Source organism: Dreissena polymorpha, chromosome 7 (genome assembly GCF_020536995.1).
Source record: "Dreissena polymorpha isolate Duluth1 chromosome 7, UMN_Dpol_1.0, whole genome shotgun sequence".
Classification (NCBI taxonomy): Eukaryota; Metazoa; Mollusca; class Bivalvia; order Myida; family Dreissenidae; genus Dreissena; species Dreissena polymorpha.
Genome location: NC_068361.1, coordinates 8663844 through 8686281, shown reverse-complemented (window position 1 = coordinate 8686281; position 22438 = coordinate 8663844). Strand labels below are relative to the sequence as shown.

The window sequence follows — 22438 nt, the reverse complement described above, 5'->3', positions numbered from 1 at the left end:
TTCTTGGGTAGAACTGTTAAGATTTCTAAAATTATCAGTTACAGAGGGGGTAATCACGTGTTTGTCAAGTTGGCCATGTCCATGCAGAGGCAGGTTTTTTTCGCCGTTTTATACCCTTTATTACTTGTATTATTATTTTTTAATTCCGCTCACTTTCCAGCAATATCAGCAAGAAAGTTACTTACATTTATTTTATACTAATATTCGGTCTGTATCTTGTCTTTACTCGCTGCAAAATTTCTAAGCGGGATGACCTAATTAAGGCTCCACTAAGAAAATGTGCGGGGAGTAAAGCGGAGATATAAAGCGAATTTTAATACGAAATCACCTTTTTACTGATCTGTCTGGAAAGTGAGCGTCATTTAAAGATAAACAAAAGTAATAAAGGGTATAAAACACCGAAAAATAACTGTAGTATTGACGTCGCCATGTTGACTATCACATGATTACCCTCTCTAAGTTTTATCATTATCTCTTATAATAGATTGCAATGTTTTTCTTGCATATTTTATTATAATTACAGGATGCATTATTTAGATATGTCAAAGTAAATGACGAAAACAACATTTAAGTCTCCTTACATAATATATTGATAATTTTGAAACAAAAAATCAAAGAGGCCTGTAAAAAAGATGGGCCTATTTTAAGTACGCCGTATAGTGTGCATAAGGTAAACCTGTTTGTCGAGCATGTCAAATTCAATAATAAGAAATTTCCAAACATCATTTTCAATTGTATTTACTGTGACCTGTAAGTGAACAAAATGCAAGGGCAACCACTCTACATTAAATGTTTATCAAAACATACAGATAAGCTTCCCTTGAACTTGTAGTGCGAGGCTGACTTCCTGAGGCCGCCACCAAGCGCTAAGTGCGCGACCTCACAAACAGATACATATGTGCCTTCTAAAGCCCTTGAAAGGCCAATTACACATGCAATACATTACAATAAATGATCTTCCTTAGGCTGCCTGCCTCATGACCATAAAATAAAATAGCCGAGTCGCCACGAATATGTACAATGCAACAAACAGAGGACCTTTGCCTCCACGAAGCTCCTTCTTTCAATTACTCCCAGCTTCAATGAAGCTGTACAGTGTTTTTTTTCACCTATAGGGGAATGTTGGCCGGGCCCGTCCAAAGGGGAAAAAAGCGTGGTTTTTTTAGGAAAAGGGGAAAATTAAAAATTTACTCTTTTATATGTAATGATATTTATTATATGAATACACATGTATGCATGAATGTAATATTCACAGCTGAATGTCTTTGTCTTTTTCCTTAAATATATATATCAATGATTTTTTCAACATTAGTTTCAGACAGTTCAGCCTTCATGCACAGTCTTAGTTGGGAAAAAAATGCAATTCATGTTAAATTAACTGATTTGGGAAAACCTAACTTAATATAACTCTTTATAATAATTCAAAATCATATTAATTATAGTTATATACTTTATTAGTTGTTTATGAAATAAATTTGAGATATATCAGGGCTCAACATTAACCGAAAAACCAACTTGCCCTACCAGGCCAGTACTTCCAAAATCTACTTGCACTGAACGTAAAGCAACTTGCCCAAACATGAAATATCACATCAACTGTAAACCCCATATTGTTTAATAAACCAAAATGATACACCACAAAACCTTTTTCATTTTTAAACATTTAACAAAATGATTACAGCAATTAAAGTCTAAATTAAATGCTCTTTGTTTGTTTGCACTTTTCTGGGCGGAAAACTAGATTATAAAATAACTTGCCCAGACCCAACTTTTACTTGCCAGGGGCAATAGGACAACCATTAATGTTGAGCCCTATATATTAATCATAAGACATTTATTTAAAAAAAAAAAAAATATTTTGGAGGGGATTTTTTCTACAAAATGGCGGAAAAATATATACTATTTTTTTAGGGGAATGGGGCCGAATATCGGCCCCGAAATTGCCATAAAAAACCACTGCTATAACCCTTCACCAGGCCATCAGTGAATCCACTTAGATGGAAACCCTCTGAAGACCCTTTAAACTTGCAGCAGAAACTCTGCAGCACCGTTTGAATTCAACGTAATTACTCACATCCTCCAGAGAACTGTTTTTATAGTATCGTACCCTTTCTTCAGATGTTGTCCCACTCGTATCCGCAGGAAAAGTGACCAACTTGCCTATTTGCAAGCCTTTATAAACTGGCGTACCCAGAGCAACCTAACAAACACAAAGGCTCCATCCGGAAACTAACGACGATACCAAATTCCCATCGCGTTTGAAAACGCTAACCAAATACCCTCCGTTCTCTATGGATATTACTGATCATGAATTTCTCATTAACTGCCACAGAAACGAGCCAAATAAATTAAATGTCTAATTTTAACCCACACATTCCTAATATTAAAATGCTATAAAAAAATCACTTCTAACACTAAAATAAACCTACGTTGTGAATTACAAGTCACATTTCGATAATGCTTATACTTGACAAACGAAAAACAAAGGGAGATAATTATATTGTTACAGTGAAGAAACACAAATATTTTAATTCGACCCTGACACATTTCGTCACAAACTTTCATATAGTTACATTTCGGGGCGCCCAACAGGGACTTAGATTGTCCAGCATAGCAATAATACAAAAGTAATCATTTGTATCCTAAGCATAAAATAAAATGAAAATTTGTTTGGTTCAGTGGACTATCAATTTAAATACACTCCTGATCATAAAAAATATATTTTCTATGATCGCTCGTGAATTAAAATCGATATTCCACCAAATCCAACAAATATCCTCTATGTGTTGTATTCTAAGCACAATTATTCTTTATATCAGGAGTAACAGGACAGTCATGGAGCCATTTCCTAGACCAACAATTCTACCAGTACTAGACCACTTTAAATTAATGGAGCTGGCTGCTGTACATTAAAACAGTTTGTCCTGAAGGAAAACAATAAGTTAGTAATAAGCTACTTCAAAATATAACTAACTATCAATTATTTACAGGACACTGTCTGGCATTCACTGCACAATAAAACATTACCACATACATGTAAAACAGAACCTGAAAACATGGCCTGTCACTGCGGAAATATCAAGGGATGATGGAATGTGAAGCAATGCTGTTTGAAATAGACAGGTTTTGTTATACCACATGCTCAAGTTCAACTCTTTTACTGTGTTAATTATTAATTGCCTGCATTGTGGTATTCTATATAAAATGACACTAGTGAGCTCACTTCTGCAAACTTCAGCATTATTAATAACGGGCATGTGTAAACGTCAAATGTAGTTAATGAATCAATAATTATTATACATAATGATGCTAATGAAACGGAGCCGTGTTCATTTGGCAAAGAAATACACTTGTTGTACTTAACTATGCCAGATGGTGTGACTTAAGGTAAGAAGACACATTTTAGTTCAACAACCATCACAGAAAAGCACTTGCTATAGGTGACATTTTGCCGGATGACCAGATTTAAACTAAGAACATACATGCCAGAAAATTTCAGGTCCAAATCGGGACATTCGATTAAAAAATGTCAGGACATTTGACCAAAAAGCGGGACAAAAACGATCCCTCATGCCACCTTAAGTCTGTAGTCATTAATCCGTTTATTACTTAAAATACCTCATTGTTTCTGGCAAATATTGACAAAAAATGTGTGCAAGAGTTTCATGAACACAGACGTTCTCCATTTTCCAGAAGAAAACAGACATGTGCACTATGCGGATGAATCCATAAAGTGAAATTGGGGCATGCCTCTATTTGAGTTCAATTTGGGACAGAGGCATGCGTAATCGTTAAACGCGATGTGCGCGCATCGAGCACTGTTTTTATTCAACCAATCATCAATTAACTCTAAATTCAGATTGATGCAATATGTACAAATTATTTTCTGAAAATCGGTCAAAACGTATTAATTCATTTGAAATATCAATGTGTATCGGTTAGCTCTCAATTTTTTTTATATACAAAACTGGTGTTTTGACAGGTTTTTAAGCCTCAGGTGGTATAATACACAGAATACCGCGTAATAGTATCTTTGGACTTGATTTTGGCAATGAAATACAAAAGCAGTCTGCTTTTAATTCACTATGATGCATTTATCGATAGCAGCTAGCAACCCCTATCATAAAAAACACCTTGGTGTGAATGCTCGATAAAATCATTAACTTGCAGATAAATTGCTGATAAGGTGTCAAAAACAACACTGGATCACTCAACTAGTAGATATGGTTTGTTAATAGGGGGCAATAAAGGGATTAGCGATGGTAATTTAAGCCAGACGGAGCTTGAATAGCGAATTTTAGTGTGATATTATAGAACGTTTGTCGTTTTTACGAATGTCGGGACAAATTGTGTCACATCGGGACACCGGGACAAACACCCCAAAAGCAGGACTGTCCCGCCAAGATCGGGACGTCTGGCATGTATGACTAAGAATCAACAAGTTCAACAACCATCAGTAGTGGAGGGGCCAAAATTAAGGGATACTTTGTTTGTATAGAGGAATGCATGCACGATTGGCAGTTAGAAGTCATAATAAAAGTGAATCTTACAGCCCTTGACCCAGAAGTTTTCTAAAGCAAAGGGTCAACTTTCTCTCCCTGTTATGGTGTGTGTGTGTTTTTGTGTGATAAAGGTGGGGAAAGGAGGAGGATTGCAATCGCTGATTCACCCTGGCTTATAAAAACAAGAAACCGTCGGAGACGGGTGATGCTCCCCAAAGTGTTTTTTTGTCACAATATTGCACTATATATTCAGATAAAAGGAAATGTCTTGAGGGCACAGTAGTTGGGGGGACAATAATTTTTTTATAGAAAATTTCAAAGGGCCATAACTCTGTGAAAAATCATCCGACCAGAACCCGCTGATAATATGAACATCTCCTCTTGGTAGTGAAGCTTCCCATAAAGTTTCATTGAATTCCGGTCATTAGTTGCTGAGAAATAGCCCGGACAAAATTTGTGCACCGACGGACAGACAGACACACACACGGAAAGACGAAGCGGTGACTATAAATTTTGGGGGAGCATAAAAATCAATGATACCCCGCACTTAAGTTTAAGGTACACCCATTGTCAAAGAATTAGGTTGTTCTATGATTTGTCCAGGTGACCTCGTTTTCCCATTTAACCCTGAATGGTGCTTGTACTGGATGTTGTCAAGTGAAACATTCTCACCAAGCCTCATCACGATTGAGTATTAAAAGTGGCTCCTAGAAATGTAACAAGATTTTTTTTTATTGACATGGTGATCTAGTTGTTTTACTCCACTTCAACCAGTTTTGTAGTTTCATAAAGATTGAGTCATACATGTGGCTTCTTTAATAATAAAAGGATTTTTTATGATTCAACCTAGTGACCTAGTGTTTTTTTTACCAAAAATTCAAACTCAGCCCTGCTTTTGTAAATACCTACATTATGGATTGTGCCAAAACTGTTGCCACTAGAGTAGTAACGGCACAGCCGGATGATCTCTGACACACAAAATATTAAGCATGACCCAGCATATAGACTTAGCCCAAAAGCTCATCTTTGAGCACTTTGTGCCCTAATTAGCTAAAGAATGAACACTTTAAAAAATAAATGACAATCCATTCAATACCTGCCATAATGCAGTCTTACTTGATCACCTTAATTGGCAAAGGACGAAAAACATTCACATAAATGAAAAGCTCCCAAACAATATGGTCTGAAAAATCTCCAATGGGAAAAATGTCCAATATCTCAAAGCTCCCAAACAATTATGGTCTGAAAAATCTCCAATGGGAAAAATGTCCAATATCTCATACAAAAGGACACAAGTGCTCTCATGACAATACCCCAGGTCTCCCCCCTTCTCAAAAAAGTGTGTGAAATGTACGTTTTACGTACGTTTTGCGTGCGTTAAACGTGGCGGTATTGGCACTGCGTTTTTTGTGCGCTTTTTCTTACCGAGTGAGGTTTTAACAAAAACAAACAATCAAGAAAATGTGCGCTTTTTGTGGATAAATGTGCGCTTTATGTGCGTTAAACGTGTGCTTTTTATAAGTGTGTTCAATGTGCGCTTTTATGTGCGTTAAATGTGCGTTAAACGTGCGCTTTTATATAAGTGCGTTTTTGACTACCATTTATGTGTGTAAAATGTGCGCTTTTAAGTGCGTTAAATGTGTGCTTTTTGTGAGTTAAATGTGCGCTTTTTTTATTTAAAAAGCGCACATTTAACTCACAAAAAGCGCAGTTATAACCCACATAAAAGCGCACATGTGTGTTAAAGTGCGTTTTTATGTGCGTTAAATGTGCGTTAAACGTGCGCTTTTTATAAGTGCGTTTTTGACTGCCATTTATGTGTGTAAAATGTGCGCTTTTAAGTGCGTTAAATGTGCGCTTTTTGTGAGTTAAATGTGCGCTTTTTTATTTAAAAAGCGCACATTTAACTCACGAAAAGCGCAGTTATAACCCACATAAAAGCGCACATGTGTGTTAAATGTGCGCTTTTATGTGCGTTAAATGTGCGCTTTTTAAATAAAAAAGCGCACATTTAACTCACAAAAAGCGCACATTTAACGCACGTTAAGCGCAGTTAGAACCCACACAAAACGCACAATTTACGCAAATGAATGGCAGCAAAAAACACACTCACAAAAAGCACACATGTGCGTTAAAGGTGCATCTTTTGCCTTAACAGTTGATTCAATTATATGCTGTTAAAAGTGTTTTTTAATTCAGATCTGCAATAAAAACCAATAATTATATAAACATATATATTTGTGTATTTTAATAATTACAAGATAATTCAATTTTATACTTTAATGTACACCAACATTTTTTAACATACATGAGTAATTAAATATCAATGGCAATTTGATGAAATAAATATAAACATAATTTGATTATAAATAAACAAAAAATAATAGCATACTATAAAAACATGTACAGTATATACACATGAACAGCTATATACATAAGAAAGATGCATATCAATCAAGGCCTTTCAGCATTTCTTTGAGGCAGCGGAGTGCAGCTCTCATCTTTCTCTCCAAGTCTGCCACTAGCCGGTCAAACTTCTTTGCAACAATTATACTGTCATGGCCTTTGCGCGATGCATCTCGTGCATGATCTCATTTGATAGGGTCCTGAAAGATATTTTATAATGTAAGTGTTGAATATTGCTGTTATGGTAATCTTGTTGCTATAAAAATTATAAATTTAAATCAAAACTAGTTTGTTTGCTTGTTGTTTTTGGTTGTTTATTTTGCAATTTTAATCCCCTGATCACATGTGACTTAACGCTTTTCATAAATAAATACGTTTGATAGAAAATACTGTTCGAAAATGTACCAAGATACGTGGTCTCATTTTGCTGTGTGGACTGGTCGGAAGTGTGACACCTTTAAAATGCAATAACCAGTACCCTGTATAGTTTTACACTACGCGACTCGTGATTTTTGCCGCGATTCACGCATCACCGCAATCGATGCATCGTGACAAATCGCGGTGTTTCCGAGCGACAAGAAAATTTGGGTGATGTCTCGGCGACCGTCGCGCGATGTATCTCGCTGTTGCGCAATCAGCGCGAATCAGCGCAAATCATCGCGAACCGCCGTGATTCCCCCTTTTTCGCAATTTGCATTGACGGTAACACTTACATGTACATTTACATGTAACATATATATGTACACTAGCATTATATATTGCAATAATAAAGCTTTTGTTGTTGTTGTATACAATGGACGTATTAGCTAAAATACTCCCGTTAAGACATGAAGTCATGTCGGAAGCTTTAACGGCTGAAAATTGATATAACAGCGCACAATAATTATTGAACATAACATATAAACATTATTTTACTAATTGCATTAGAAGATTGTTCATAAAAACTTACAAGTAATGATATTCCAGGCCTGAAAACACTACCACTGTTCAAATTCCATATTGTTGCCATAAAGCACTGTGTAAATTGAAAGTTGCATAGTGTTACGTCATTGGTCGGTTATAAATACCTGTTTCTTTATACATAGTATTTGATTTAGACGAAACTAATAATTTGGTAATTTACGTGGAATGTGAGATTAGTTTTCCATTTAAACTTTGATCTTGGCGTGTGTGTTTATTGACGTTATTAATTATGTTAGACTTACTTTGTATATCATTAAGAATTATAATGTGTTGCTCTTTTGTTATCAGTTTTTAGCAAAAGGTTCGCGCCTTAAGAAACGGAAAATTGTTAAAGTGACACTTGCATTTGAAGGTTTCATGTAGATTACGTTTAATTATTTGGACTAAATTATGCTATAATTATTTATTTTCTGTTTCAGGCTCCAATGCAGATAACTCATGTTACTCGCGTTACTTTCCAAGCGTTGTACATACATTCACAATGTTTGATATGCCGGAAATACATTACTGTTCTATTTTTTATTACATGTTAACATGGCATTGTGTAATATAATATGTTGTTGATGTTATTACATCATTGCCTATATATTAAAGCCATTAAACATTGTGTTTGTTGTGCTGACAAAAGGCGTATATCAACGTTACACTTAGCGTTTGCATAGTTCAATAAAGTTGTTGATGAATCGATGTACATGCATTTCTCTGTGTTTTCACACCTTGAAAAAAAATCTCAACATTTGATACTTTTTTGTGTACTCTCCAGCGTGTGATAGTGTTTGTTCTAGTGTCTAATTGGCACTCTTTGTACTTGTACAAACTGAGAAAAGATGTGACAATCAGAGGAACAACAGAATGGTGCTGCCAATTAACTGCCAATTAAGTGCGAGAATAGATCAAAGGGCATTGACAAAAATAACAATATGCACATTTTTTTCGGCGTTTACTCAAATGGTCTCTCACAACAAAAAAACTATATAAGTCAAGGTATTCTGTTTTACTTCTATCATTAAAGTGTTTGCAAGTATCGTGTCTGACTGGAATATCATACGTTATATTTTTGTAAGTGTGTATTTTGCGTGATAAAATTTCACAAATTAAAGTGTAGTGAACATTTGTGCATATTGGATTTAGTGTACACTGTGTTACAATGGCGTTGCGGACACTGACACGTCAGGTGACCCACTTCGTAGTAAGGTTTCATTGTGGTGAAACCTTAATGACACGGTCAAGAGGGCAGATCAGGACTGAAGGCACAGTATTGATTTTTTTCTATCCAACCAAACGCATTTCTGTTGAAAATAAATCGAAACTACTTGTGGGTATGCACAATTTTACCAAATATTTATGAATTTATATAAAATGCGTAAAAAACTTAAATATACATATGTTTCACTATATAAATTGCAATAAAATTTTAGAACATGTGTCGCAAATGCGAAATAAGCCAGATATTTAATTGTTTTTCTCTGTCCGGGATATTGTGTATGTTGAATCTGCATTAACAAATATACACAACGGTTGTGATAGACACCTATAAGCACTATTAAATAGTCATAACATTGTTATTAGTCTTCTTCAAAGCCGTTAATTTTATAATCAAAGTCAACAAATTTATCGCGAATTATCGCATACAGTATGAATTGTTCGTTAGTCACAATATTTTCCCTTGAGTAATAGATGTTTCAGTTTTTTAATTAAAAGCAACTTTGTAATCAAAGTCGGCATAATTATCGCTAATAAGCACGTAGGAATTATCCGTTTAAGAAATTTTTTCTCTGAACTGTTCGCATCTAAAAGTGTAACAAATGAGTAATGAGGGCGTTATTTATTGAGAATTATATAAAACGTTTGTGTCAAAGTTGTCTATAGTAGTAGCTTTTTTTAAAATCATTTTATTGAAAAGTATACCGGACTTTATTTGGCGCTTGAAATGTTTTTAAATCGTGTAAATTATACATATTTCTTCACGAGTGTTAATTTATTGTGTGTTGTCATTGTGTGCGTGTTGTGGTAAGGCTTCATATCGTATAACATTAAATGTCGTCAAGAGAGCACACACACAATATCTTTGAACAACGTTATTCTTAATTATATTATTATGTATATAATATTTTATAATATATTATTAATTTCCTCTTAAACTAATTTTTTGCAATGTTTAAATATAAGAAGTGGAAAGAATGTGCATGTACAAAAAAAAAGCGCTAATCAGACCGGGTATCCAAGTGTCAATGGTCATTCACAGTATGCGGCATCTGTTTTGATAACGGATTAGTAGAACGCCCACATATGGTGTAAAATGATACGTTTTGGCACCTATTGATAATTATTGACCTATAATTAATGACCTACGATAATTACCTGCGCATTTTAAAATCGTTTCTTAGCTTATAACGATATAAATCTAGCTACATTAAATTCGGAAGACTTAAACCGAAACAAATTAACATGCTTTATTCAATGTAATATTATTAAAAATTATAACTGATTGTCTACATAATTAAGCATTTTATTAGCATTATAAATATATTTAGCAATGTTTATAATGTCTCAATAAGGTGTGAACAACTCGCGAGTTACTGTTTATTTCATGTATTTCCTATCAGAGCAATACGTGAAAGAAACATAAATGAAGTAATCCAGACGATTTATTTATATGCTAACGCAGTGTAATTAAAAAATATATATTCACTTTCATTTTTACCCGTAATCAGAAAGTCCCCGGCAAACACGTTTTTTACATGAAGGCGTATGACGCAATAACACGTTTTTTGCTAAGATCGTATTGCATTCAATCTAAATTTAAATTCGCTCGTCCAATGAAAGCTGTGTCCCACTTTATGCGCTGTACTCTTTACACTTCAAAAAAATGGCGTAGTCATATGGTTGTTTTAATGAAATTCTCAAACATATTTACCGACATATTTTTATTTCTTTTATTGATGTTGGATAATTGGATAATAGTGAACATTACAAGCGCTATGTACATGTATAAAGTTATCGATACGATTCGGTTTCTATGCATGAATTGGCGAGTCATCGTTGTCACTGCGATCACGGCGGATTGCGGCGAATCGCAGCGAATCACCACAACATTGAGGGGATTTAGCGCGAAGATTATCTTGCTCTCGCGCGACGTCAGAGTGACGAGTCACGTGAAATCGCGGTGATTTTCCACCCAAAAAGCAAAATGCCCGCCTTGACTTCGCAAATAAGGCAAAAATCACGGGTCGCGTAGTGTACCTCTAAACAAATCCAGCTTTTCTTGGTCAAGGAGAGGGCGCAGTTTTCCCACTCCTGTTCTCCTCATGTTGGCCAGCTTGTGCAGGGTAAAACCTGGTATTCAAGTCCATACATCAGGTAGTCTCTTTTTTGCTCCCTTTTTTGGCAGGCGATGCGATGATGCACATTCTTTCCATGGGGTTTAACCTATAAATTTAAAAGTTCTCATTTAATATGGGGGAAAAATCTGTTCATTAATGACCAAAAATAGGTATAAATAACTTTAAGATGACAATAACCATAAAATACAGCCATAATAATTCAAATGGTGTTGTTTTTCATTAAAATTGCATTACATTTACTCATCCATTTACATTTCCCAGTGACAATACATAAATATGATAATGATCATTATTAATTCAATAAACTAAATAAAAAAGGGATGCAGAATTGAAAATACGAACCTGTTACAACAGACTGTTCTTCAGTATTCCAAAAATACAGGCAGTTGTTGAACTAGACCATATCACTTTATATGTCTTTAACCACCCACTTTTAATCTCCTTTATTGTTGATTTACACATTGTAGTAAATACACATTTTTTTCATCACACAATACTTCATGCTGAAAGTATTTCAAGACATTTTACACTAAAATAATAAGTCTTAATTCTAGCTTAAAGTCAGTTGCTGATGCTGCTTGTTTTCAAAAAATAACTTCCTATCTGTGGTTTTCAAATAGATGGTGCCTGAACAAATCAAAAGTATATCAACACCCCTTAGTTAGGCTTAGATGGAGGACTGATAGGGACTGGCTATTCTCTTATCTGATACCATGCTGTGTCTAAGCCAAAAAATGCATAATTTGAGAAATACTGATAAGGCAGTCATTTCAACACCAAAATATTTATTGAATAATACACAGCACCCTTAACACATTATATTTAATTGTAAATATTTAAATATAACATGTTGAATGGTTTTAGCAAATAATATTAATAGTATAAATATTATTTTAATTGCCTTTTAAAATGTATGTTTATGGTCAATGTGGTAGACATTAATTGTATTAGGGTATAAATATCAGTATAAGAAAGTTCAAATACTTATTTATGTTGAGGAAATATAAATGATACTATCAAGCCCACATAATACTTTTGACACTTTCAATATTTTTAATTAGTTACACACAGTCTGATTTAGGTGGAAATTTTTAGAAATGTTTGAGATTAAAACATAAGCAATAGGGTATGCATTGAAATTGTATGATAAAGTATGTAAACATTAAACAGGTTAATATGGACAACCAGTAATTATTCAAACTGCCCCTTATATTATTACAGGTTACTGAGATATATGTCTATGTTTAATCATTTGATGTAATTAAATTGTTAGAGCCTGCAACAATTTTGTTTCTTTTTCAATTTCTGTACAACATTTGCTAAACGGTTGTTAAAGACGCACTTTTTAAGAAGTGTGTTAAACATGTGTCTTTTTAGATACATCCTTTTAAAACAGATCATATGATAAAAACGCACTTATGAAATAAAAGACTAACTTATGCTTAAAAAAGACGCACATCAAAATAGAAAAACGCACTTTTGTGAGAAAAAACCCACATCTGTAAACCTTAAAACACACTTCTTAGATAAAAGACGCACTTCCTAAATAAAAGACGCACTTCTTAGATAAAAAACACACATTTTGCTCACATCTACACTCAAAAGCGCACTTACAGATGAAGAAAACACACAAAAAACGCACTTTTTCACTAAAATAACGCACTTGAAAAGCAAAAACGCACAAAAAGCGCACTTAAATGCACTTTTGATCACTGAAAACGCACATATTAACAAAAAACACACAATTAACGCACTTTTAAGTGCGCTAAATGTGTGTTTTGGTAAAAAGTGCGTTTTTATTTGACAGGCATCCCCATCAATTTCCATGGAAGATGCACATGATTATTGTGAAATGACAGCTCAAAGCTACATAAGATCCACTTGGAGACACTTTGTGACCTAAAACATAGAAGATACAGTGGCGCCGGTGCAGACATATGGGACAATGATGTTGGAATTAACACCAGTAGTGTGAAAAAAAAAGATTTCAAATATTGATCCTTTCATTCCTTTCTGTTATAAGGCTAGAACTGGGTAAAGACTGGGATTTACAGGAATACATTTTCTGCTTTAAATAACCCTTTTTTTGAGTTAACAGTCCTTCTAATTTTAAGTTGACTTGTTCACAGATTAATGTTTTCAATAATCTTATCTAATTATAAAAGCCAGAAAAAGTTGATAAAACAACACATTGCCTTACATGGGACTTGAACCCGGGGCCTCTGGAAGCAGAATCTAGTGCTCTTCCACTGCCACATGCAGGCATTAGTATTTATACGGTATATTACGCAAGTCAATTGTTCCAAGATTTTCTTTCAGTCAAGTGGCTTGTGTGATGACGTTTCCCACAAGAGGCGGAACCTTGAGTACGATGCAAAATAGCACAAGCCACGAGACTCTTACAAACTCTTGGAACAATTGACTAACGTTATATTCCTTTTATTAAATACAACAACTAACGTAAACAGTTAACAATTGTATATTTTGTTTTAACAAAACTGACAAAACAATGACTATTAAAGGGTTGGAAATGAAGCCTTTAAAACTTGAATTTAGTAAGAAAGGTATTTAATTAAATAAAACTTTCTAAGGGACTACAAATGTGCAAAATACGTATCTAAGTGCTAACGGGTTTAAAGGGAAGCATAAACACATTTCAAACGTTTTATTATTTTACTAATTCCAAATGATGATTAACACGTATGAAACGAGTATTTCAAAGATTTTTGTTATTTAAAATATATACGAAATTCTGTGAATAAAACACTTCAAGGATACAATAAACCAATGCATACTGGCCCATGAGTATACTATTTATTGCATGTAAAATACCTTTTTTAGTGTGAGCATTAATTTAGCTCAAACTAATGTTACAGAGAAAGTTTTGCAAATCAGTATGTGCTAAACTGCTTAACTACGCTATGGAAAGACAACCACTGCCTGTTGCAGTAACATTATGCAGACGACAAATGCTAGAAGTGTCTGCTAGAAAAGATAACCACCACATCTGCCTGTTTATAGTTCACGACTGGTAAACTGCAGTGGGTGTATATGACTGATAGTGTTAAACAGCTTGTAAGATGACATTGGCCAGTCTAGTGTTTATCATTGAAATCTGTACATATTGGCTGTATTCATGGAAAACCGGGCTTAATGCATGTCAAATAAGATTAGCCTGTGCACACTGATTATATAGCCTGTTTAATGCAAAAAAGCTATACAAGGACGACATTTCTGATTTTATAATGTTTTTCGTTTTAAGAGAGTCTCTGGTACTGGGATGACAATTAATGCATTTGCATTAAGCCCTGTTTTCCCAAAATGATGCTTAAATTTTAATTTTTATCAATGAAAAAAAAAAACACATCTGGACCTGTGCTTCAAGAAACACTCTTTACAAATTTGAATGGATTACGTTCATTTAAAACTTGCAATATAAAAAGCTATAGCATAATTTTTAAAACTGAGTTGCGTCTAAACTTATTCAACAGCGAACACCTTAAGTGCCTTCAGCGCTTTGATTTATTGATTACTACCATCTTTTGATTTTCCAACACTCAAAGTACCAAACTAAACATGGACTGTTTATCCTTTTTTTTGTCATTTTATGTTACAACAAAACTTCTACATGTACCAACTATAATCATGCATTACGAAAGAAAGATGAGGATAAAAGCCTCCAATTGCTGCAGTTTTTATCTGCAGTAATTAAGGAAAACCAAGGTCAAATTCATTTATGTTTGAAAATCATCTCCCAATATGCATCTTCTAGCCTAATAATAGTAGCCTTTCATTTGAGATTGGCAAGGATGGAATGGCATTGATGGATTGTGCAGCCATTATTTCCCAATACATACAGTATGTGCTGAAAGAAAGCTTTTTTTAACCCTTTGCATGCTGGGAAATTTGTTGTCTGCTAAAATGTCGTCTGCAGAATTTCTAAAATTAGCATTTTCTTCTATTTTTTTCAAAGAATACTATCAGAATAGCAAACAGTTTGGATCCTGATGAGACACCACGTTCTGTGGCGTCTCATCTGGATCCAAACTGTTTGCAAAGGTCTTTAAAATTCGGTTCCCGCACTGAAAGGGTTAATAATTACAGTGGATTAATTGATTACTAAATTACTGTCTGACTATGGCATTAGTTGAGTGGATGCAGCTCACAAATATATTCATAGCTTTCTAGCTTATTAACTGTGACAATCTGACAACAGCTGATCACTCAGGCATAACAATCAATGCCATTATGTTTCAATGGATTTTATGCTGTTTTTTACAGTATTTCAGTCATGTATCAAGCAATCACAGGCCTTTTACTGGCATATCTGCAGGTCTGTTTAACGGACTCATTCCCAAATTAAATTTGTAAAAAACATAATTATAATATTTTTTTTTAATCCCCAATTCCCCCCCCCCCCCCCAATTTTTTTTTAACCAAGCGTCTTATGATTATTACATTTCAATTTTATTTCAATAACATCCAACAAAATTGATAACTTTAATTTAAATAATTTTGTTCTTTTTATATGAATTACTATAGATGGGTTATATATAAAATTATTTTTACCAAAAGCAGTGGACTTTTTGCGCTAAAAAATTCCCTATCCACAAACTGCATGTTATAATCGCACAATGGCCAGGAAAAGGCCTGAGTCACGTAACAAACACTGTTCCAGGGCAATTTCAGCACCTCTGAAGGGCATTTGCTCATTATTTTGGAAAAATAAGCTATACCCGCTAACTTGCTAATGCGAATGTCATTGTCCTGGACAACACAAAATATAGGTCCAGCAGGGTAAACAAATGAAGTCAGCTAGTATTTACTACCATAACTTGATGCTAACATTAACCCTTTGCATGCTGGGAAATTTGTCTTCTGCTAAAATGGCGTCTGCTGAATTTCTAAAATTAGCATATTCTTCGATTTTTTCAAAGAATACTATCAGAATAGCAAACAGTTTGGATCCTGATGAGACGCCACGTTCTGTGGCATCTCATCTGGATCCAAACTGTTTGCAAAGACCTGCAAAATTCGGTTCCCGCACTGAAAGAGTTAATCCAATAAAGCACAAAGTAATCATATAAACACCCTGTACTGTGCTGTTAACAAGGGAGTATAATTGCATAGTTCAATTTACAGCACTGTTGAGGTTAATTCCCTCAGATTGTTTTATTAACATTATTCTTGCTTGCGGTTTATGTAATACATGGTTAACAGTTAACACTCATTTCGAAGTTCTAGTCAATGTTGTTTGTTTATAAATGAGCATGTTTTTTCGTGCATAATAATTAGCTATTTAAGTTTTAACAAATTATAGCAATAGTAACATTAGTTTAACCTGTCCAACAGTTCTAACCACTCTTTTTCAATTTGATACATATGGGCCGTGCTGTGTGAAAAGGGGGTTTAATGCATGGGCATAAAGTGTCATCCCAGATTAGCCTGTGCATTTATTTAAATGGAGTCTTTTTTTAGCGAAAATCCAGTAAAGGGGAAAAGTGTCTTCCCTTATTAGCCTGTGCAAACTTACCAGGTTAATCGGAGACAACCTTTTATGACATGCATTTACCCTTCTTTTTTTCAAAGCGCAGCTCATTTTCAACATATTGGCTGCATGTAAATCTCTTCTATATGGATTGATTATATATTACAGATTGAAATATTGATTGATTGATAGTGATTAACTGATTGAAAAATATTCTATCCAGAAAGTAAGTTACACTTTTGTTTAAATTCATGTATTTCCCACCAGATTTATTGAGACTATTTAATTCCTGCGATCACATTCATGATTTCAAAGTACTTGAAGCCTGCTGTATAAGCTTCTGCAACGTAACAATATTTGTACCAAAACCAAAACAATCTTCAATAAATTTCAAATAGCTTGTTAATTCTTCCTCAGTCACACATGTATTGTGTGAAAAGAGTTTGTTCATCCATTTGAGAAAGGGGCCATATGGCCCTTTGGACTGAGAACAAATCTCATGGATTTGACTAAAATGATGAGTAAAATTGTAAAATAAGTGTCGTTACACTTTAAATTTGAGAATTTAAGTGTTTGCCATATTTCATTTACTAAGGTTTAACTTATATAGCTGATAGAAGATGAAGTATATATTGAGAGTAATTGAAATTTTTATCAATTTTTGTGACACCTTAAATTGGTAATTTAAGGCTTTAATTTGGTAAACATAATTATATATATATATATATGAGTTGTGTTCTGAGAAAACTGGGCATAATGCATGTGCGCAGTGTCATCCGAGATTAGCCTGTGCAGTCTGCACTGGCTAATCAGGGACAACACTTTCCACTTTTATGACATTTTTTGTTTAAATGAAGTCTCTTCTTAGCAAAAATCCAATTTAGGCAGAAAGTGTCGTCCCTGATTAGCCTGTGCAGACTGCACAGGCTAATCTGGGACGACACTTTACGCACATGCACTATGCCCAGTTTTCTCAGAACGTTACTCACAGGGTTTTTTTTTGGCCCGATTTTATAGCCGAAATCGGCTATGTTCCCAATCCCTAAAAGTATACTTTTTTTCCCAAAATGTGGCAAAAAATTCCCAATTCCCCCCCCCCCCCCCAAATTTTTTTTATATAAAAGAAGTGTCTAATGCGTATTTTATCTCAATTTTAATTATTACATCTAACAAAGTATTATATGATTTTGTTCTTTTAATTTGAATGATTATAAAGAGTTATATCAAATTTAGTATTTCCCTAATCAGTGGACTTTTTTGTGAAAAAAAAGGCTAATGAATTTATTTTCCCAATTTCATGAAAATGACGATAAAATTCCCAAAAGCCATGGGCTATCTTCCCAATGATTGCTTATTCATAAATAACCAGGAAATATAGAGTCTTTAAAGTTCGAATAAAAGAAAAATCATCAAAATTAGAATACACTATGAAAATGGACATTTAAATGTCTAGTAAAAATCATAGCTGATATATTTGGTGAAATGTTTTACCTGCACCCTGAGATTAAATTAATTAATTTTCTACTTTTTGCAATTTCAGAAAACGAAAAACACATAATCATGGTTGGCCAACAGAAGAAATCCTCTGCTCGTTACAGCCCTATTCCAGACATAGCCATGGAGACCATAAGTGGGCATATGCAAAACATCCCTAATGAGGGGCCAGAGTTTGAGCATATGCAAAACACATCATTCTCACAAGTATCAGAACTGCCTGAGAATGAAAGCTACATCAATGAACATCCTGGGTAAATATTAAAAATAGCAGTTTATCAATCAAGTTTCAAGTAAAATTAGTATTTTTCCTTGGACATACATTTTGGTTGATTTCCAAGGCTGACACATTTAATACAAACATTTGAAAAATGACATATTCAAATTCCTTTTTTATTCCAAGATCAGAAAGCCATGAACTTACTAGTCCACAAATAAGTCTCTTTTTAAACCACAACATTTCATGCTGATGTCATGAATGTAAATTATTTCCCTGTATTAGATAATACAGAGCCACTAGCCTATATATGAAACTGAAAATCTGTGCACATCTAGTTCAATATTCCCCTGGGCCCCTATTCACCATCCCATTCTTACACTTAAGAATAAAGAATAGACTTGTAACCAATAAATATGCTTGCAAACGTGCATATATACTGGCTAAAATTGGTGCTTATACCATGAATATCTTGTTCTAAATGAAGAATCTTCTTTATCAATGATCTCCCTGACTGCGACCAATCCAGCACACGCCTTTTTGCCAACGACTGCATTCTCTACCACCAAATCACATCAGATGTAGATCAAGCCATACTGCAAGATGACCTCAACTCTTTAGCCACATGGGAAAAGACGTGGGGCATGAAATTTCACCCCATAGTGCAGTGTTGTGATTGTCAGCAGATCTAAAAGCCCCAAGACCTTTATCTACCACCTGAAAGGCATTCATTTTACTTTAGATAAAACATTGAAATACCTAGTCATGGACATTCAATCTAACCTATCCTGGAGGCAACACATACTTAGAACAAGGAAAAAGGCAAACAGTATGCCTCGGATGTTTACAAAGAAACTTGCACAAGCTAAGGCTACTGAATCGACTAAAACAAATGCCTATTACACCATGGTTTGATCAAATCTTGATTACTGCTCTTCTATTTGGAGTCCCTTCCAGAAGGACATGATACACAAAGTCGAGATGGTTAAGCGTAGAGCAGCCCGCTTCATCACCAATCGATACAGAAACAACAGAAACAATAGTAGCGTCTCAGACATGCTTGACCATCTGCACTTGGAATCGCTTGAGACAAAGAGAGGAAAAACTCAACTGATTATATGTTATATAAAGTATTCAACAACATAGTCGATATACCAGCTTAAAAGTATTTGACACCAGTTACCTCCAGGACAAGAGCGGCAAACCACCATCATCTTCAATACAAGCAGTACTCTACATCTACAGACACCTTTAAGTACAGCTTCTTCCCACGGACTATACCGATGTGGAACAAACTACCAGCCAGCACCGCTGAGACTCCCTCCTTGGTATCCTTCAAGAGGGAGCTGTCGACCCAACCCTTCTAGGGGATACCACTTCCAACTACTACTTTTCCAAATGAGAAGGGAGCTGTGCCAGCGGGGTATCATACCCTGGTAGCGCTATGCAAGCTGGATTGGTCACTCTGATGTAGGGTAGTAGTTGGCATCTTATCTTACTCTTTTATCATCTTTTACTTTTGCAACCTTGACCAATGCTATATTTCTATTTCACACTTTTAATTTTTTTCTTGCGCACCGTTAAATCATTGTCAGTGATGACAGGTTAACGTACCATGTAGATGTAGATGAAGAAGAATTAAATTTTTCTAAGCTGGTGGTAACTGCCATGCTAGACTTCACTTTTATGAAGTTTTAGTTCATATGAGTTTCAAGAATATTCTTTATTTTAAGACTTAAGTGTAAGAATAGTTTTGTGAATACGGGTCCAGCATATCCCAGGCTTGTAGGCATGTACTACTTTTGGTCACATGGCTATTCATGACACTGTTTTTTCTTCATTTGTGAATTGGGCCTGGGTCATTAGGATTCGGAAAAATCACAACGTTTTAACTAAAATACATTTAAATTGAGAATAAAAGTGTTTTTAATATAACACTTAGGATCAACTTATAGAGCTGGATAGGAAAATGAACTAAATGTTGTTTTTTTCTTTTCTTTTAAAAGAAAAATTCAATTAGGAATATAAGGCAGACATTATGGAAAATTTATTTTTAGATTGGAATGGGGCTGCATTTTTGCCACAACTTTAACAACAAAACACTGCTTGATCTAATTAAGATTTCAGCATCAGATAACTGATTAATAACAAACTAGAATACATGTTAAATAGTACTTAAAGTTCAGATAATATTTTAAAAATAAAGCAGATTGTCACACTTTCTGAGGTAACTAAGAATTAAGTTGTTGCCATGAACATCATAATACCAAACATTCATTACTATGGTTATCTATTTTATTTAACACTTTGACAGGCCTCGACACTAACGATGTCCCGGGAACTCAAGAACACCAGATTTTGGCAAGGGTCACCAGTTCTTTCAAGCTGGGTGATCCTCCAGGAACCCTAAATTTATAGAACCACTTTGTATTGATTGGCCATTTGAATCCGTGTAATTATCTTTTATTTCTTGCCGTATTTATAAGAAGAACTTCCGAAACAGTAAGTAGTGTATTTAAAGCAATATGAAAGCGGATGCAAACATTGCGATGATTCTTGGTCATCTTTTATCAATCGAAGATTTCATGCACAAAGCAGAGGACCAGTAGGAATGAAAATATGAATGAAGTAGTATAGTTATGGCAGTGTTACAATAAAAATCACCTATTACACTCGATAAAATGCAGAAAAATACGGGTTGTGTTTACAAAATGATTGTATATTTCACATTTTTTTTTAATGGCACCTTGAAATGATGCGATTTCCTGCTATCTAATCAGCATTTTGCATGATAAAAGTGCATGTGAAACAAATAAGAATTTGAGTTCACACATCAAGTGTGACAGACACACGGACAGACAGACACACAGGGGTAAATCAAATGTCTCTAAAACCACTAAAGTGGTGGGAGACATTATCTTTATCAATAACTTTTTTTAACGGAGTTAGATGGGTGGACCTCCTATTTAACCTTGTTGGATATCCTACTAGGTCAACTTAGGTACAACATTAACATGTTTATGTCCATGTCCCTATGAATGGAAAGCAGGCACACAGCGGACAACCTGTCCTGACCCATTGATGATCTTAGTTTTGTCTTAACAAGTCCTTGGGCACTGATACTCCTTTCACACTCGCATGATGTGACAGGGAACACACATGATATGGACAAAACAGTGTAAATGGTGGGGTACAGCTGGGAATCACAATGAGCAACAGAGCCCTGAAGGGTAGTAGGTGGGTTGGGTACACCTTTCCACCTAGCCTGCCATATAAAGTGCAACTCGGCAGGGAGGGACTGAGGGGAAGGGAGATCATCATTGAACCATTCAAGGTCACAAGCACTGACAGGAGAGGAGCACATTTGTTCAGGTATAAACTTCAATCCCATGGCTGCCTTAGTCTGCAAATCACTGAATTGGGTGTCCATTTCGTTCACAAAAGTGTCAACAAAGGGAGTCGTTAGGTTTCTTGTGTAATTTAATTCGGGTGTTGCTGCCTCGATGTTGTCACGCTTTAAGAAAATGTTTAGTTTCATATAGCAAAGTAATTCTTCATTTTTGAGTCTTTTTTAATTTTAAAAACTATGAATGAACATCAAAGCAGTTAGCCCGATTTGTAAAATAACCAAATCAAATCAAAAAAATAATTGCCATTCATTAAAGCGGGTATATACGATTTTTTATATGTGTTTACTTGTAATATATTTATAAAATATGTTACAATAACACAAAATAGACAAGAAAAATTATACATTAAAGCCGAATTTCATAAAATGCAGCAAAGACAAATTAGCGCCCCGAGCCGATTGTGACGTACATATTTTCCTACAATAACCGAAGCATTCGTCTTTGTATTAGGATTGGAGTTAGTGTTTGTGTGTCGTATGAATAGATATTGTTGCAGGAACTCAAACCGTTAAACTAAGTTTAGATTCACATCGTACATGTATGGTATACATGCTGGCGAATTCCGCTGTACAGCCGTTTTCAATTTCAGAATTAAATATCTGGCTTATTTCGCA

At 34.7% G+C, this 22438-nt stretch overlaps 1 protein-coding gene across 2 annotated transcripts in view; it reads right to left on the bottom strand.

Annotated features, from left to right (window-relative positions):
- The window catches only part of LOC127838645 (glycosaminoglycan xylosylkinase-like), a 47768-nt gene that overhangs the window by 23769 nt on the left and 1561 nt on the right, over positions 1-22438 (bottom strand). The gene's annotated exons all lie outside the window — the stretch shown is intronic.